Source organism: Lygodium microphyllum, chromosome 17, assembly GCF_053477565.2.
Source record: "Lygodium microphyllum isolate KBCC chromosome 17, Lygodium_microphyllum_v1.1.10, whole genome shotgun sequence".
NCBI classification, from domain to species: Eukaryota; Viridiplantae; Streptophyta; class Polypodiopsida; order Schizaeales; family Lygodiaceae; genus Lygodium; species Lygodium microphyllum.
The window spans coordinates 126,748,955-126,756,458 of NC_141151.1; the positions used below are offsets into that span (position 1 = coordinate 126,748,955).

General features: G+C 38.1%; 1 pseudogene; it reads right to left on the bottom strand.

Moving 5' to 3' along the window:
• The window catches only part of LOC148022334 (eukaryotic translation initiation factor 3 subunit B-like), a 28,351-nt pseudogene extending 21,511 nt beyond the window's left edge, over positions 1-6,840 (bottom strand).
• Between the last annotated feature and the right edge of the window lie 664 nt (positions 6,841-7,504).

Here is a 7,504-nt window from a genome sequence, read left to right on the forward strand (position 1 = left end):
TTCGTTAATCTCAGTTAACTTAAAATGATAACAGAGAAATAGAGAATAACTATACCTAAACATTGGCCAAGAGACACCTGCCACACCCCTTGTTCCACGAGTTGCAAAATCATATGCACTTCCATTAGATTCTCTAAGCACTTTCCCAGTCCTCACAGCATAAATATTAAGTGTCACCCTCTGGATAAACATATCTAGACATCAGTAAACACTTGTGCATGCAGTTTTCCAAAGAACAAAAAAATTCATCAATAAATTGTGTATCTCTAGGGTTGCTTGGTTCATGACTACTATATGTCATGATATATTTCTCTCCTAGAGAGATGTCAATCGACCTAATTGAAAGAGTAGATCACAGAATTGATACAAGAGCAAACATTCATATTCAACAACATTCCCAACTTACAAACCATAGACCAGAGAAGATGAGTCATACTTGAGGATGAATGTATCGCATTATTTGGTTAAAGGTTTGGGCACCACCCCATATAGCTACACCTTGTCTATGAATTGTGGCAAGGTAAGACCCAAGCAGAGACCATTGCACAAAGCTCTCTATCCAAAACTATTACAAAAGCTAGTTGTCAATATACAATATGTTCTTTTGCTACAACCATCTAAATTGTAGAAAATGTGACTTATATAACGGTGGTAAATAAGGTCGGGTTTCCCTAATCTGACATCATTCCAATAAACTTCAGTCTGTGATCCAAATTGAATGACAAATTGGTCTCGACCTCCTTCATCCGTCAACCAAGTAAAAAGATTTTCATGAATACACGTAAATCAGGATGAGATCATACCTTCTCTGATCCAAACCAAATGACAAACTGGTCTTGACCTCGTTCATCCATCAGCCAAGTTAAAAGATTTTCTTGAATACACATAAATCAGGGTGAGATGATACATGAGCAATCTAGAATGGTACAATGTACCTGCCAGAGGAGAGGAGCATATAAGGAGAATTGATCAGTGTAGGTGTAGTGTAGCCAGAGTGGGTTAATGGATAGTTAGAAATAGGAAGGAGAAGCTTGATGTATAATAGTGGAAGCTTCTCTATATGATGAGAATGAAGCTTTTAGTGTATGGGCTAGTACAACGATGGAAGGCAGCACTTTGCTGGGAAACCCTCCATATTAATATTTTTTTAAAATTGTGTTTTTCCTTTCGAATTTTGAATAGAGCACGCATGTTTATCACCCAAAGACATTCATTTGGCACTTTCATAGACTTGTCAAATTCATCAAACATGTTGATTGCAAAAACATGGGACTTATCCAATTTGTAGCCATTAGTTTGTTCTCTAGCTATTTGAGCCTCCTGAAAGCATGAAAATTGTATAAATTATAAGTTCAAAGACAATTGTATAATCCAAATCTGGACTTCTATGTATACCACACAAAGACAAATCAAACAACAATCCACAAATTGGCATTCATATCTGAGACTCCAGCTAGACCTAAGGCATTGTGTACTCTATAAAAGCATAGCCTTTAGTCTTTTTAGTTTCTTCATCCTTGGGCATTCAAAGGCCATGCTCTCTAATAACTCCAACTTGACCAAAAATCTTTCAAACCACACCCTCAAGCTTCTCGTACTTTTCTGGAAACATTTGGCATCAAGAAAATGGTAGCCACGCACACCTCTTGATCTCGAAATCTTCACCGAGGAGTAAGATAATGTCGTCAAGATTGACTTGGGAGAAGTCAATATTAAGCTGGATGTCATCCTCATATAGGAGGTCAGGGGTGAGGCAATGGGGAGCCTACAGCAACTCGATGAGCTGCACCATAGCCACGAGCTCAGAGGAACAACACAGAGAGGGGGACGATAGGCCCTCCAATCAATCCTTATACAAATAGAAATTCTAAGGATTCCAGTTTGAAGCTTGGCTCTCTGAGCATGTTTTAGATTTACACATACTTGGTGTTTTTTTTTTCCTCCGGATTTTCATAATAGTGAAATTATGTGTGAGGTAGCTTTACTCATGACACATGGGTAGACCAAATTTCTCGACACCCGTTCAGACCTTTGCAATGGTACCGGTTGGGATATCTGACCACTTTTCCATGTTTATTAGAAATCTCTAGGTGTTCTCATAGAGCCTTATTAATCTTCTATTATTATTATTATTATTATTATTATTATTATAAAGAAGCTTCGCGAGGGAGGACATGTGTCACTCCAAGCCTTCCTTGAGAATGTATTTATGATGGCCATGTGTTGACCTGCATGCCGAACTGCAAACACCCACATGCAATGGGTGCTTTCTTCCATTTTTCTCGTATCACATATTCACAATCCCACGATTAAGAGACCCTACAGAGAGTATAAAAGAAGTTATGGGGAAAACAAGGCTCAAACCTTTCATGGCCCTAGCACCTCAATGAAGGGTAACAACCACTATAAAATCTAAATATTAGATTAACTTTCATATTGACAAATAGAAATTACTATTATAATGATGTATATATAAATTACATCAATATAAATATAAATTATGTATTTATATTATCATAACATAAGTCTTAGCTAAAAATATTCATGTATATAAATTTTACTTTTATAAAGATGTTTATAAATTGATGTCTATATATAAATGTATATCTAAAATCATGTGTGTATGTGTGTGCGTAATGATATTAGATAAACCTATTTTATATACATATATATATATATATATATATATATATATATAATTATTATTATATCATGTGAGGAGTCATCTTCATCTTCATGATTGAGAGTAGTAGTATTAGTAAGATCATCCAACCTAGATTCTTCATCTGAAGAGTTTAGATAGCCTCCATAGATGCCCCTAAAGTCATCAACAAGTTCACATCAATTCTTTTACATGCCATCTAGATGCCACATAATCTCTCCATGAGAGGATTTTCAATGGCATGCTAGTGAAACCTAGATCTTTCTGATAATGTCTCTTCATCAAGGCCAATGCACATGGGAAAAATTTACATCATTTTGTTGGAAGAGAGGGAGAGAGACAAAGTGGAGCAGAAGATGAGCCTTAGCTCATTTTTGTTCTTCTTCCATTCTTCTTCCATCATACTTACTAAAAGAGACTTATACACATAGGTTTCACTAACCAAGACTAACTCTGGTTAAGTCACTAACTACACCAAATTATTGAATGTCACATACATGTACAGCTGTATCCATGGTCACACACATAAAGGTAGACTAATTGAAGAGTAACGAGAGCTAGATATTCTAACACTCCTCCTCAAGCTCAAACCATCTGATAAATTCCAAGTAGCTGTTTGCAGTATTTGAACTTTTCTTTACCAAGAGACCAGGTAAATATGTCTGCTACCTAGTCTTTAGTCTTCACATAAATCAAGTCAATCTGCCCTATAAGAACCATTTCTCTGATGAAATGGTAGTGAACCTCAATATGTTTGGACCTAGCATGGTAGATAGGATTGGTAGCCAACATAACATTACTCAAGTTATCACAATGCAATCTCACTTTTCTTTCTAGCTATATTCCCAAGTCTTTCAGTAGTTTCATCAACCAAACTGCTTCCAAGTCGCTAAGGCAACTCCTCTGTACTCAGCTTTTGTACTAGACAATGGAATAGTAGGCTATTTCTTACTCTACCAGCTGATCATATAGCTGTCCAGTTCAAATGCAAAACCACTGGTTGACCTCCTATCATAGGCACAACCAACCCAATCAACATTAGTAAACCCTATTAAGTCAAGGGATTTTCCATATGCATAAAACAACCCATAATCTATAGTACTCTTTATATATCTCATGATCCTCCTAACTACATCTAACTGTGGTTTGTGAGGCTTCTCCATGAACTGACTATTAAGCCCCACTACATAACATAAGTTAGGACAGGTAATAGTCAACGGGTAATAGTCAAGTATATCAAGCTGCCCATCATCTGTCGATACATGGTCACATTCTCTATGTCATTCCCAACATCAATCTGTAGCTTGATATTCTGATCAAGAGGTGTCTTCATAGGCTTGCATTCAACCATACCATACTTATGTAACATGTCATGAGCATACTGCTTCTGTAGCAGCCATATACCTTGAGTCATACAGACTACCTCAATCCCAAGAAAAAACTTTAGTTCACCAAGGTCTTTGACTCTGAATTCAACCTGTAAACATGATTTAATTTTAGCAATGCCCTCTTCATCATCTCCAGTGATGATAATGTCATCTACATAAACCATTAGAAACACATATCCATGATCTGTCTTCTTTGTGAGCAGACTATGATCTGCATCACCCAATCTAAATCCATTTTTCTATAAATAACTATTGATCCTAGCATTTCATGCTCTAGGTGCCTGTTTTAGTCCATATAAAGCCTTTTTCAGCTTACATAGGAAAGTCCGGGTGAACTTAGCCTTCGAGCTGCTCCATATTCCTCAATCAAATCACTATTCAAGAAAGTATTCTTGACGTCCATTTTTCATAATTTTTAGCCTTTCCATGCTGCCAAAGCAATGATAGTTTTGATTGTTGTCATTTTAGCCACTGGACTAAAAATCTCCTCAAGTCAAGGCCATATTGTTGTGCATACCCTTTTCCAACTAGCCTAGCCATATAGCATTCTAACGAACCATCTGACTTGCACTTAACCTTGTACGCCCATTTGTAGCCAATGGGGACTTTGCCTTCAGGAAACTCATCCAATTCCCATGTCTCATTTCACCCAGGGCTGCATACTCCTCATCCATGGCTGCACACCAGTTATCATCTCTAATTGCATCATTAAACTTTGTAGGTTCTTTGTAACCTGCCACACTAGCCGTATATGCATAATGGCGTGCTGAATAACTAGTGTATGCAAACCTTTTAACTGGTTTTTTGACTCTCTCAGATCTCTATAATTGTGACTCACTCTGAGCTTGCCTTTCATGAGGTGGTACATAACAACTCTGCCTTGCTCCAAGCATCATAATGGGCGGAATGACCAACTCACTATCCAAACTGTCACTGTTAGATTACTCATAACCTGCATAAGTGAACCTATCATATCCTCAAGCATATTTTCTTTTTCCTTTTCCAATCTCCCCCTAAATGACAAATTCGTGTTGGTGGACGTAGGAGTACGACTCGACAAGCATCCTAACCAAGGACTTATTGTAGGTGACCCATCACCTATAGGACCACTCATAGATGAACTCACTGTAGGTGTATTTTTTCAATACTAGTGCTGACTCATCCATCAATAGCCACTACTACCGGAGTACCATACCACAATGCGAGCTCATAAAAAACAACATCTTTGCTAATCAATGTCTCATGTGTAGACGTACATAACACTAGTAAGCTTTCTGGTCTTGTGCATAACCAAGGAATACACTCTTGACATCTTTAGAATCCAATTTCTTCCTCTTTTCATCAGGAACATGTACATATGCAATCCTGCCAAATATCTTCAAGTGTGAAATGTGAGGCTTATGACCATACAACCTCTCATATGGATTTACATCATAAATCCCTTTTGTAGGGGTTCTATTCTGCACATAGATAGCAATCACTACTGCTTCAGTCCAATAACCATTTGGCAAACTCTTCTCATTCAGCATAGCTCTTACCAATTCCATCAATATCCTATTTTTCCTTTTTTCTATACCATTTTGTTGTGGTGTATAGCTGTAAGTTAACTGTCTTCTTATCCCATGTTTAGCAATGTACTTGCCAAAGTAATTAGAGACATATTCTCCACCTCCATCTGATCTAAGATATGATTTTTTTTAGGTCAACTCATTTTCTGTATGCTTCTTGAAGTCCTTGAATGCATAAAACACATCATCCTTATGTTTCAGTATGTAAAACCAAGTATATCTATTGAAATTATCAATGAAGGATACATAGTAACGAGCACTACCAAACAAAGCATTATGAGATGGACCCCATCATCTGAATGTACCAACTGCAAGGGTCGTGAGATATTCTGTACATGTCTCATAAATGGAACCCGTGCTTGCTTTCCAAACTGAGATGCATCACATACATATCCAAAGTCATGATACTTGAACTTAGGCAATCCAAGCACAATCTCCTTCTACTGCATAGATTTCAGCTTTTCTATATTCACATGGCCAATCCGCTTATGCCATATCTCAACATCTTGTATAGTACCATCATCATGTGCAAACATGGCTACTTTCAATTATGGAATTGACGTATCAAGAGTAAACATTTTGCCATCTCTCGGGCCTCTAAAAATCAATTTGCATCCATTACCATATTCTTCAACAAAGCATCTATCTCTATTAAATCTCACTTGTACATTCTGTTCTACCATCTATCCAACTGATAAAAGATTCTTGGTTATTGTAGGTACATGTAGTAAATCATGCATGCTCTTTTTCTTGCCATTAGGCAATAACAACAGAACAATTCTTGTGTGTTGAATGTTATGTTGGGTATCATCCCTAGTACACACATAACTATGTGAACCTGCAACCATCTCATCAAAACATTCTCCATGGGGTGTCATATGATTTCAAGCCACTGAATCAATGTACCATCTCTCATCTATGTTCTACCTAGATGCATTCTTCGACACATGCTACATGGCAAACAACTTGTCACCCTGATCATCAGGAACTCCACTAGATGAAGCATAATTTCCATGTTGTCTATCCTTGGCTTTCATGTCAGCCTGTATCTTAGGAAAAATTTTGGCTATATGCCCATATCTACCGCAATAATGACAGTTATTGTCTCTATTTGACTGATCGTTTGACTACCATGAACCACATCCATCACCTCTACCATGGCGTGATCTCCCCTTGCCTCTAAAACCTCCAGATCCATACTGGACCTGTGTATTTTTGCCATGCGAGACATTCTGTTGATGCTGTCCATAATTGTTTTGAGTGTCTCCTAGACCTCAAAAGAGCCATGTCCTTTTCCACCTCTGCGATGCTGGCTAGAGTAAAGAACATTGTGTAATGTGTTCACTTGTCCACTTATGGGACACGTCTTAGCAGCCCATCGGGAAGAGAGTCTAGAAAGTGCCATCTCGCACTCGCATGGAATGTCACAAGGTTTGCAATCTAGGTCTTTCCGAGTCTGCCCCGAAGCAAAAGTATCCGGTCGTTCCCACTTATGCCAACTTGAAGTCAGGGTTTTTTCCTATCAGCCAAGTCTCTAGGAAGTAGCTAGCGTTGAGCTCCAGATGAACCACTTTGCATAGGAATAACAGAGTCGAAGTGGATTTATGCTGCACTTGGTTCATGGAGAATGGAAAACGAGAGGGATGCGAAGCTCAACCTTTCTGCCCATAAGGCATAGTCTTATTCCGCTCCCCTAAAACAACATAAATCGGGATTCTAACTCTATTGACTATAAGTCTTCACAGTTTCGTTATCCCGTCTTTTAAGAAAAGTTCCCAACTAACTGGGACCACCCTTCCGTAGAATGAACCCCAGCCACGTCCACCGCACTTTCCTCAGGTCGCTTAGTTATCTAATTACCTACCACATTATGTTTGACATGCAAA